Consider the following 11269-nt stretch of genomic DNA (forward strand, 5'->3'; position numbering starts at 1 on the left):
GAACTGATAATTAATTGCATATATATTGCTGGTAATTATGAAGTCTACCTTTACTTTTTCACACCCCTATGTATATGACAAGACTAAACTTTTATCTGTATTTAACCGTCAACTTGTCTACTTTTGACTGATACCAGACATGTAATGATGTGAAGTCTACTTAAGAGTTTATGAGTGATTAATCAAATCCATATGAATTTCAAGCAAAGTTACTTTGTGTTGAAGTGTATAAGGAATGCACATTTACTTATGTGTTGAAAGGGTTAAGAGTTGAGGTGTTTAATGGATTCCAGTGATCACAGGTGTGCATTTATTTCTCCAGAAACTGCCTACTTTCACACCCAGCACTTTGATCTGATCAGCACCAACTACTGCCACGTGTTGGCTTTGTCCACCTGCAAAGTGGGTTTATCTCTACAGTTCTGCAAGAAGCAGCTGCTTACAGGAGGTCGAAGTGAGCAGCTAAACCTTTTAATAAATCTGTAATGTAGGCTTCAACAGGGACCATTTGATTGAATTGTAATATTAAAGATAAACATTCATAAATTTTATAATTTACTACAGGATGTTGTCAGTTTTTCCTTTAATGTCTTTGCCCCCAAAAAACATATATATATAGTTTTCTTTTCTGTGGAGTGCTCTGTGAGAATACAAGAAAGTAAGAAGAACAGAACAAGGACAGGGTAACCAGTGAAGTAATGGTGAGAGTATAAAGCGGTGGGGTGCGAGACACTAAGACAGAGAATACGGTAACATAATAAAATAGATGAACTACATGCATTCACCCCAAGACCGCGCTGCTGTCGACTTTTACGACAAAATGAAAACCCCACTTTTGCTGTGATTTACTGTCTGGACTGCAACAATTCTCCTCTCCTTTCTCTTCTGCTCACTTCCCCAGTTTTAATCTAATTTGTAGTGGTCAAGTTGCCGCCTATAAACCAATCACACACACACAAGATTGATGATGCGCAGACACACAGTCTCGGGCTATTGTGTACACATTTTTTTTGGGAAGCCCATTGTCGGCCGGTTATGTGCACAAATCTGCTGTGGTGGGATTTTCCCAAAGCAGAGAAAAGGTACAGCAGTTGTACACTGTGTTTCATGCCGGGCAGTGGGAACTGATGAAAAGGCCTTGGGAGGTGTTTGTGGAAGTGATGGCAAAGGTAAATGTCAATGCATTCATGGGCCACACACTTACACACAACACACTGGTGCACAGCTACAGTGCCAAATCCTGCAAGAATTGTACAAAGTAAGACAGCAGATCTTTGAATGCGGTGTGGTAGAAACTGGTCTGCACACAAAACCCAACATGTATAACCACAATACAATACACAAGCATGGAATAAAACACATCCTCTCTCACACATTTGCAGACAAACGCACATAAATCCAAGTGTACATGTGCACGTAAATAACAACCTGCCACTTATATGTAACTTACTCATATAGACGAAGCGCTAACCTCCACTTTTATGTCCCTGAAACACTTTGTTCTGTGGTAGACCGACTGAATGACAACACACACCAGGGAGAGCTGACCTTCACCACCACAGACATAAACATCACTTCATCAGCCACCTCAGCGCCGCCGCAGGCCGGGTGGAGGGTAGGGAGAACAAATGGACGGGACAGACAGGCAGCAAGTCAGCACAACGATACCGCAGACTGTAATCTGACTGAGACAAGTGGAAATTCAGCAGGAAACGACTTAAAACACCCAAACATGTTAAAACAGACGTACAGGCGATGTATCCCAGGGTCTATTCTCTTGTATGGTATTTGACTAATCAGCTTTACCCATAAATAGCAACCCAAAAACAACTAATCTGGAATCTACCGAAGGTACGAAGGAACCTCATGAGAGGAAGAAAGTTTGGGAACCTGACACGTAAAAAGAACACATCAGGTGTAGGAATGAACCCTCAAAATGAAAGAGCGACTTCATCATCAACCCACTTATCAGACAGATAGAATGACTGCTTTTAGTTGATTATTTGATTAATCTGTTGATTATTATCTACATTAATTGAATTTCCCTTCTGGGATAAATAAAGTATTTTTCATTTCATTCATTAATTAGTTGCTGGTTCGATCAGTCTTTCAAAAAACCTAAGACGACGTCCACAATTGTTTGGTCCATAAGCATAAAAATTCAGAAGAGAAAATATTCACATTTAAGAAGCCGAGGATTTCAACTTCCATCCATCCATCCATCATCTCTACACCTTAATCCTCACTAGGGTCATGGGGGGCTGGAGTCTATCCCAGCTGACTCAGGGTGAAGGCAGGTTCACCTGGACAGGTAACCAGTCTATCACAGGGCTACACTTAGAGACAGACAACCAAGCACACTCACATTCACACCTACGGACAATTTACAATCACCAATTAACCTCAGCATGTTTCTGAACTGTGGGAGGAAGCCGGAGAACCCGGAGAGAACCCACGCTGCACGGGGAGAACATGGAGACTCCACGCAGGAAGATCCTCACCGGGATGTGAACCGGCGACCTTCTAGCTGCGAGGCAATGGAGCTAACCATCGATCCACCTTGCAGCCCCTCAAACCAATCAGTTACTCAAAATTAGGGGTCATATATAACTCCCAGAGCCATTCATTTGGTGAGGACAAACACTGAATTCCACTAATTCAATTAAATTCAATTCAATTTTATTTGTATAGCGCTTAACAAAGGCAGAAACAGAAACACCCAACAATCCAAAACATTTGGATTCCCTATAAGCTTCAGCACTAACGTTAGAGGCCTCATAAGTTGGTAAAATGTTGACTTAGAACTGTATTTTCAGTAGAAGATATAACTATACGCATATATATACACTTACAGGAGCTCTCTGGCTCCCCAGTAGCACCTTTGTTTGGGTTTGTTTTTCATTATTAATGGTCAAATATTAAATCCTGACACTTGCCATGATGTGTTCCATGTGTTATTATGGTTTATCATCAGTTTCTCTGTTCATTCCAACTATACATATGTAAGGAAACACTCAGCAAGATCAATTTTTTAGTTCAGTTTTAACATGAAGACGACATGGAGGCAACTCTTCACATATAATGACAAAAATAGACCCCATTGTTTTGTATTAATTAGACTAATCCTGTTTGGTTGTTGCAGTTACATTAGCTGATGCTGCTAAATCCCAGATTACATAATGTACATTTGTGGCATCTGCATGTAAACTAGGCGACCATGAGTTTAATTTAAAAGCTTTGATCTGTTCATTAAGGAGCTGCCAAGTTGTTAAATCAGCGTTTTGTTCTGTTTTACTTTAAAGACTTTTGTTCATTTTGACCTAAAAAAAAAATTCTCTTAGTTGGAAGCAGCAGCTAAGAAAACAACCTACCACAGGGTCCATTTAGTAGCTGTTCTGGACTCTGGCATTATTATCAAACACGTTACACACCAATCCATCAGCACCAGCTCCACACCCATAATATTGGCCACGCTACATATACGACTACATCCTGCATCGTCGGCGAACACCAGCGCTGGACGTAAATCTGCAGAATCGCTCGGAGACTCGTTGTTTGCGCCATCATTCAGCGACGTCAGGAATCCATCACGGGGAAGGTTCAGCGAGCGGTTTGGATCCAATGATCCAACAGTAGCTTGGAAACAAAAGAGAATGCGTTGCAGGTGCTGCGTATTTTGTGAAACTAGCTCCTTTTTCTGGGTTTGAAAATACAGTACGGCTACAAGTACAAGTCAAAGTATAGTCAAGGACATGTTCTTAAATTCAAAATACTTCATTGTGAAGTACCGTAATTTCTGGAGTATAAGCTGCTACTTTTTTCACACGCTTTGAACACTGCGGCTTAAAAAACGATGCAGCTAATTTGTGGATTTTTACGAAAGTGACATTGAGAGCGACAACAAAAGAGAGACTGAGGAAGTGTGTGACGAAGGAATTCTGAGGCTGTTCAAGTCCGACACTGAAGAACTTTAGTGGTTTTAGTGCAGGAGGAAGATGAAGATAGCGATCAATGACTTTTCCTGGTAGGCTGCTGTAGTTTTTATTTCCTTAACCAGCCCTGTTACAGGAACTGTTTGGAAAAAAGCATTTAAATAAATCTTTCTGTGTAAATATCTCATGTTACAACGTGGACACCTGCGGCTTATAGACCAGTGCGGCCTGTATATGTACAAAACTTGTTTTCTTTTTAAAGGTAGTGGGTGTGGCTTATATCCAGGTGCCTCAATAGTCCAGAAATTACGGTAAAAAAACACAAAAAAGTTCCTCTGCCACTGGCATTTTTAGGAAAACTCTCGAGACGTGCATGTTTTCAGCGGCTTTTGGTAGTTCTTAATGGTTCATTTTTATCTATTTTGTCTTCAAACTTTGATCTTATAGCTTCTCGTTTTAACATCTTATACATATTTATTCTCCTTACAAATTGACCGATATTTACTTATACTTGTGTCTGCCTGACTATTAACACGTGTAGTATTTTGGTCAGATTGTGCATTATACACATTATTTGTCTTCCGTGTGTCCTCCACCAAACTGAATTAGCATTATGCAAAATCAAGCTAATGACAGCATTTTTAACTTTTCTAATGTTGTTGTAATGTTTCATCATCCAGGACAAAATGCTAATTTAAAAAAATAACACACACACATAAAATGACCATAAGGCAGATGACCTCATGACAGCGAGAAGGAAATCCAATTTTTCTGTGTGTTCTTCAGTGTCAGGAATCCAACTGGTAACACTAATGTATCACCTGACCTTTCATATTTCCTGCAGCTGCATTTGTACACACACACACTAACACACACCAACACACACATGTAGTAACTGGTGGCTGGGGATGGATTCTCCGGTTCTCTGGGGGGCAGTTTAGATGGTCACGCCTTTCCCTCTGTGCCACTGAGGCATTGCCACTGTCTGTTTCACATTTAACATGGCACCCCCACCCCCCACCCCCCGCTCTCACATGCAAACACACACACGCATTAGGAAACACACGTACACACATGTAAATGCTTACACTGACATTGCCTGTTTCGCATTACAAACACACGCATGTGCACGCATAAAACACATACATTCATCTGACACTAACTGACAAGCGTGCAGACACACACACACACACACACACACACACACACACACACTCTTGCATCGCCTCTGTCTGTCCCTGTCTGTTTGACATTAAAGCCGAGTCCCTCTGCACCAGAAGGCAGTTGTTTATGTAGATATAAACTATTGCTCTAATTACCCCATATGTAGTCCTCCAAAAACAATGACGCTCTCTGATGAATATTTAACGACTGAACTCATACACACACATATGCATAATAATGATATGTGTGCACGACATCAAACACGAGCCTGATTAGAATTTATCTCAGGCAAACAGCGCGGCTCGGCCTCCTTTCTCCTCTAGTCGTCGTGGATATCTCAGAACAAGCCTTTTCTCCAACTTTCGATCTGGATATTTTATGTTCATGTGTGCTCATGTACGCAGGTGGGATGTCAGATCACCGAGTGCATGCATGCATAACTTGGTTTTACTTTTAGGTATATGTGCAAAAGCAGATAAGGAGTGCTACAGAGCTGCTACAAGAAATGATGAACTGCCAGCAGGAAGTTAATGATAGGACACTGTTCAAGATATGACAGCAGTGAACGCCCCTGTGGCTCACCTAGTTGAGCAGGCGACCCACAAACAGGGGCTGTAGTTCCCCGATACAGCGGTTGTGGGTTCGATTCCCGCTCACGACCCTTTGCTGCAGGTCTCTCCCCAATTTCCTGCCTATCTCCACTGCTCTAAATAAAGGCAAAGAAGCCCAAAAAATAATCGCATTGCAATCTCTTGTATCCATGGCTCAGTTTTTTGCAGTTCAAGGCTTTATCTGACAACTGGAACGGCTACAACCACAAACATGGCAACTCATAACTCCGACAGTTTGCATATTAAATAATGTCCTGCCATTATGCACAAATCTCCCTCCTTGCATTCATCATTGCATTGATAGCTCTCATAATCTATGGTCCACACACACATGAGGACACATCGGTGTAAAAGTTTTCAGTGCCGACCATGAAAGCATGGACATCTCATAAATGTAAAGAAATAAACACGGCCAAACCGTGCCGACTCAAACTTTAATGGCTATTTAAAGGTCCAGTGTGTGAGATTTATGGGGATATGTTTGCAGGTATTTAATATGATATTCACAACTCTGCTTTCATGAGTGTGGAATCACCTGGAAATAAGAATCATTGTGTTCTTGTTACCTTGCAATGAGTCCTTTACATCTACAGGCGACAGGGGTCCTCCTCCACGGAGTTGACCGCGTGGTTCTAAGCTCTGGAGACCGTCTTTGGTGTTTTTCGTGTTTTACCACAGCTTCACCGTGGAAGGGGAGGGTGAGGCGAGGGGTGCTCATTTGGTCATAGTCTGCAATCTTACTGCTAGATGCCTCTAAATCCGACACGCTGCACCCTCAAAAAAGCAGATAAAACACAATTTGTATGCAGATGTTTTCATATCAGTTGCGTTCAACATATTTTCAGTGCTGTGTCGAGTGCTTGCGGTTGTATAACCAACATTCATGTGAGCATCCAAGCGATACACGAGGAGCGGCTGGCGGCGTGGTGGTGCGTGCTTACCCGGCAGAAACAAGTGTAACACGGTGAACGAGGACACCTTACAGAGGAGTGAAACCCAAGAATTGTTGAGTGATATTTGCGGGGTTACGGCGAGCTGCTCTGTCCGTCACTAGCCGGCATCAAAGAGGCAGATGACAGGCTCCTGTGAAGAGGCAGGAGAGGGGAGAAGATAGATTTCAGTCGGGCGTGATGTGGATGAAGACTTCCAAGATTTACACCTGCGCGTGCACACATTCTCAGATGCTTTCTTGTATAAATGTCACATGTGCCATTAAGTTATTAATACATGGTGCACGGTCCGTATCACTGCAAATAAGAAAACAGCTGTTGAAAGGACGGACATCGGAAGTCTCTTGACGGGAGATTTTGTTTTGTGGCACAAATTGGGAAAAAGCTGTCCGTGTACGTCAAGTAATACAACTTTATAATTCAACAGTTCAACTCTCATTCTTCTTGGGTGCCTAACAAACAAATAGAAGAGTGAGAAGTGGCTGATTGACCATTATCTGAGAAAGGTCACTATCATTATTTGTGTGCAGTAAAGGCAAGATATCACAATTCGATGATGTTTAAACATGTAGAAGGAGGACCTATGACCCACTTCACCACCAGCTCTCTGCCTTTTATGTTGCTACCAATAGTGGTCCCGCTGCCCATTTAAAAAAAAAAAAAAGAAACCTAAAGCAAATGAAAATAAATTGCAAAATCTAAAACACACTGACTTTGATGAGGAAAATCTGTCAGCGTGGAGATTCTATGACAGGACAATCACAATGTGCCAGCCATAAGCCCGTGCACGCTGCCCGCTCGCTCGTATTTCAAAGAATACCTACAAACCCATATTCATAAACAAGCACATGGCACCGGTCGGCCACGTGTTCACGTTAGTAACGCACATTTTCTGTTTGCTATTTTGACCATTGGGACACATGATCCACCAGTGTTTGCTGGAATCCGTTGGAGGTCAAAGAGGCAGAAATATTACACTCCTCAACAAAGCTGCAGGCGCTCTTCAACCCAGACAAGTTAGCACTAATCGGAGCACGGCGGAGAGAAAATAAACTCCCTCCTAGATGTGATGAGTGAAAGAGAAGGGTCAAGATAAGCTGTGGTTTAAACTTTGTAACTGCGCTGAGATTGATCGCTTTTGGTACGTGGGAAATACACAAGCGTGCATGCTCGTAGCGCATACAAGCCTGCAGACGCATACAAACAGGGTTAATCACATGCACGCCACATTACCGCACACTCTCACACATAAAACTGGCCACATTAGTGCAAGAAAAAACAGATAAAGCAGCAATATTATTATTCACCGAGTTGAAGAAAAAGCATTTGAGCAAATTGGAATTTATATGTCTCACAAAATTCCTTTAATTAAACTAGAAAAGCTGCTGTTTGCTTGTGTGAAGTCAAGAAAAAATGAATGGGAGAGAGATGAACTGACTTTAAAGAACAGTCATTTTAAAATCTAAAAACGTTATATGTACTGTACAAGTGATGTAAACAAACTTCTTTTCAGAATATGACCGCTGGACAGGCCTTTAGAAAACAGCTACGGGCTGTAATCCAGAGAGACATAACCACAGAGATGGACAAACAGACAGGGATGAAGTTAAAATGAGACATAGACAGAGGGGAAACGTGTGAGTCATTGAATCACAGACGAATGAGTTCATTTGAGCCCTCCAGGTAGCAGTCAGTCTTTGGTGGTTATGATATCGCTTGTGGATGAAACTCAATAAGACAAAAGAGGCTGAATTGGTCTGCTGGAACTGAGCCAGACTTCACTAAAACAATACAGGTTAAGAGTCTAAGAGGGGTGAACGCAGAAACTTCGATTTAAAGACTGTTTAGCAGTGCTTTTTTCCACTCAGCCTGACTTTGTTTTCATGTTTTTAACAGCACAACAGAGCAATTTTGCTGTGTGACCTCCGTGTTCCCTATTCCCCCAGTTCTGTAATTGCAAAATAACTCAGTAACAATGAACACCATCTACATACCAGGAATGTGTACGATGTTGGCAGGGTATTGACAGTTGTCCTGTGCTTCCTGTAGATCTTGTTGTGCTCATTGAAGAGTCTCAGATCATTTCTGCCAACTCACGTGTTCCCTATCCATATGGAAAAAAAGAAAGCTAGTTATAAGTCAGACAGGATACTACTATCTAGAGCTGAAACATTAATAAACGTTAAATCAAAATTGCCCTTGAAACAGTTCAATTAGCAAGTGACACAGGCTGCAATTCAGGATAATGGTTGTGCAGCCTGTCTGACTCAAGGTTTAAACTGTCATGTGGTGGTTTTACAGCCTTCTTTGTGTAACAAGTACGCTTTGATTGCATTGCCTGTGGTATGGCTCCATCATGTTTTAAATCCATTACACAGTGAATACTAAACTGAAGCTCGGCTTTAAATTATGTCACAAATCAAACTGCAATATCAGTCAAAAAAAAAAATAGGACCATGACAGAAAAAAAACAATGCTTTACTTCATGAGCAACATGGTCCTGCATTGCTCAACAGAGATGCCTTTAAAATACCAAAACTCTATTAATAGATGTTGTAATAATAATAACAACAACAACAACAACAACAACAACAGGCAATATTAAATCAGTGTAAGAATTGTTTGTAGGTAGTGTTGTAGTTCTAAAAAAAAAACATGGCTAGCCTAAATTAGCATTTTTTTTTGGCAAGTTTATACCAAATGCAGCAGATAAGCTAACACTAACTCAGCTTGCTGTTATTTGTCCTTTTTCTTTATGACTTTTTAAGCTAGCAAGCTAACACTTTGGAGCTAATAATTTATCTTGACTGTCAAAATATGGATGGACAATTCAGCTTTATAATTACATTAACATTTGTGCTTACATCTCATTTCATTTTACATTTACTGTCCAAAACATTAGCTACGTACTTGTTGCGAGCGTAGCAGGGAAAAGTACCGCATTAATGTGCATGAAAGCACAAAATATTCCGCTAAGTTTAAAAGCAAGTACAATATTTAAATGTGTAAAAACGACTGGAGAAATGTTATATATTTTGCTGTTATGTGTACTTACTTGATCCGAAGTGTCTCGTCTAATGGTAAAACCGTAAATTATGTAGGAACCAATTAGCGACAGGAACCAATTTGTCTGGTCAGGTGTCCCGGCCGGAAGGTAAACAGGGTTTTTTTTTTCGCTAGCTAACGTTAGCTAGCGGTAGCTGCGCGGCTAATCCACTCATCTATAGTTTAACATTACGTTAGCTAACTTTGCTTCATTAGAATGATATGATGTAACTTTAAAATATGTGATTAGCATGAATAAAAGTAAAAATAAAACATTACCTCATCCGTGAGCGTGATTTCCGGCTTCGTCACGTCCATTACATTTGTGGTTCCGGAAGTACGTTTTTAAATGGGCGTTCAGGAGAGTCACGTGGGGGTGGCATATTTCTCAGAAATTATTTTTTCTTTAAATTTCTGTCAGTGAAATACTCTCTAGTTTTCTGTTATTTTTTATTATTATTATTTTATTTTTTATTTTTTAGGTCACCTACATTTATTTTCTCATGCAAGCAAGATTGCCATGTAAGAACATTAGCTGCTCATTCATTTTCTGTGCATCTCCTCCACAATAGTGTTTCAGTGAACTGATCGGCATGAACAGAAGGTGACCACAATAAGTAATTAGTAAAAACAATATCAATACTGTCTTTTAATGCAGATATGCATCAGTAAAAAACAAATAAAAAAACAAAAGTCAGACACTGTGATAGGCGTAATGCAGTATATGGAGATAATGAGTCTAAGTATGCCATGTTTGTTTTTGTAACGGTGGAATTAAGCTTGTGTGTTAGTCCCTTAATCGTCTTTGAGGTAAGACACACATCATTGTAATTTGTTGTTTGCAAGCAGTTAAAAGAGAATTTTATAGCGAGAACTAAAACAGCACACAAGAGAGAAGAGAGGAGGAAAAAAAGACATTCCACTGGCATTTACATTTTCCTGCAGGTGCAGTGGTAAAAGAATATTTGAAGTCGCACAAAGGCACTCATCCCTGCCAATAAAGAACAATCACAGAGGTCACTGATATTGTAATACGATCGTAGGACGGTGAAACCCACACAGAGGAAGGAGGGGTGAATTCAAAAGCTCAACAAACCCCCACGGTGCACAAACCTATTCCTCTGATTCATCACTTTGTAACCCAGATCCAGCAACACTACAGAGCACTGACATGCTTCGCCCCGGTGTGCCACCTCAGGCGTAGAGGCGCTGCAGCCTTGGCGGGGTTGTAAAAGAGAAGTAGACATGCTGTATGGAGTGAAGTCTGGCCCAGAGGAAACAACAGGTCTGGCCCTTCCCTGCACCTCCACCTCCCCGGTGACCTTTCACAGAGGCAGCACTGGCAGATATTACAGCTCCTATCTCGCCAGGCTCTTAAAGGATCAAAGAAGCTCTAGACCTGAACCACACGGACACACAGGAGCTTGTAGAGACGCACACAAATAATGCACCTGCATGCGTGTAGACATCCGTGAATGTGAGGATATTTATATTTATGCAAATGTGTGCAAACAGACACAGATGCATGACTTCATTTTATACACATAAACAGAGTAACTAAGGTGAA

Source organism: Stegastes partitus, unplaced genomic scaffold (assembly GCF_000690725.1).
Source record: "Stegastes partitus isolate 25-593 unplaced genomic scaffold, Stegastes_partitus-1.0.2 Scaffold924, whole genome shotgun sequence".
Classification (NCBI taxonomy): Eukaryota; Metazoa; Chordata; class Actinopteri; family Pomacentridae; genus Stegastes; species Stegastes partitus.